The sequence below is a fragment of the Chondrus crispus genome, genomic scaffold (assembly GCF_000350225.1).
Source record: "Chondrus crispus Stackhouse genomic scaffold, scaffold_63, whole genome shotgun sequence".
Classification (NCBI taxonomy): Eukaryota; Rhodophyta; class Florideophyceae; order Gigartinales; family Gigartinaceae; genus Chondrus; species Chondrus crispus.
The window spans coordinates 374,027-375,309 of NW_005178587.1; positions in this window are offsets into that span (position 1 = coordinate 374,027).

A 1,283-nucleotide genomic window follows, 5' to 3' on the forward strand; every position below is an offset into this window, starting at 1 on the left:
GCAGGGAGGTCGCATATTTCTTGTTGGAAAAGCGAAGCCGGCGGGAACATGTCAGCGATAGTGCGCTTTAGTTGGGTCCCAGTTAGCTCCGGGGTTGTTTCTAGGAACCGAATTGAGGAGATGAGGCCTTTCTGGGCACTCGTAAGCGCACCCAACGCGTCGTTCGTTATGCCTTTCATGAATGTAACCAGGGGTTCGGGTGGTGACGAGTCGGAATGCTGTCCGCTCTCAGAAGGCCCTGCTCCCTCGTGGGAGGGGGGCGGGAGCATGCTGCGGATCGCAGGGTAACTAATCGGGATTTAGTTAATAGTTCCTTTAAGAACAAGGGCAAAAAATCAGCACTGAGTCGATCTATGATCGGTTGACCTTGTCAGGGTCCGACCCTCGGCGCCTGCAGCTCTTGCAGGTAGAAAAGGTCCGACCTTTGGCGCCCGAAGCCTGTCCGAGTCAAGTAACGACTTCTGCAGTCTACCCACTCTTGCGTTACCAGAGTGGACGCGATGATCCGTACGAAACGTCCACACCAGCCAGTATACAAGCCTCAAAGGGTGTCTAGTTTCTTGCGGGACGCTTGCGCGACGGCCAGTTCAGCGATACCACCCCAACCTACTCAGTGCACAACACCCCAGAGGATTCCCACCCCCGGAAACACCAGACCACAGAGGGTCGACACCGTTATCCGCCCTAAAAAGGATCGGTGGGGTTCCCTGCCGGAGAGGTTCACACTGCCGGTTCGAGTTGCCTGCGTCGCGTCACCGGGTATTAATGCCGGGTCAACCGCTCTCGAGCAAAGTAAGGGCAGTACCACGTCCCTAGCCTCCACACATCTCAACGACCAGGCCTTCAGTCCCTTCCAACAATAACCGAGACCCTATCGTTACTCCCAAACCAACGATGCGATGCGCACAAAAAAAACAGAGCGTGCAGGCTCACCGACCTCAGGACAGTAGAGGCGGGCGACAGCGAGCGGCAGCGGCGGTCGGCAGCGAGCGCCGGCGGGCGGCAGCTAGCTGCAGTGAGTTTGGGGTCGGCTGTTCTGCTGCAATGTGATACCAGGCGCAGTGCAGAGTGTTGACGAGCTGTCGGCGGAGGAAGCAGGCGGCCAGGTAGTACAGACCGGAGCGGCTGTAGGTCGGCAATGTGGCGGCAGGCAGAACGAAGCGCTGACGAGAGACAGCGCGGCAGCAGGCACCGGCGCGACTGCGGGGGAAATGTGGGCAGCGTGGCCCGGACAGCAGCAAGAGCGGCGGGCGACGGCGCGGCAATGGGGCCAGCGGCGGGGC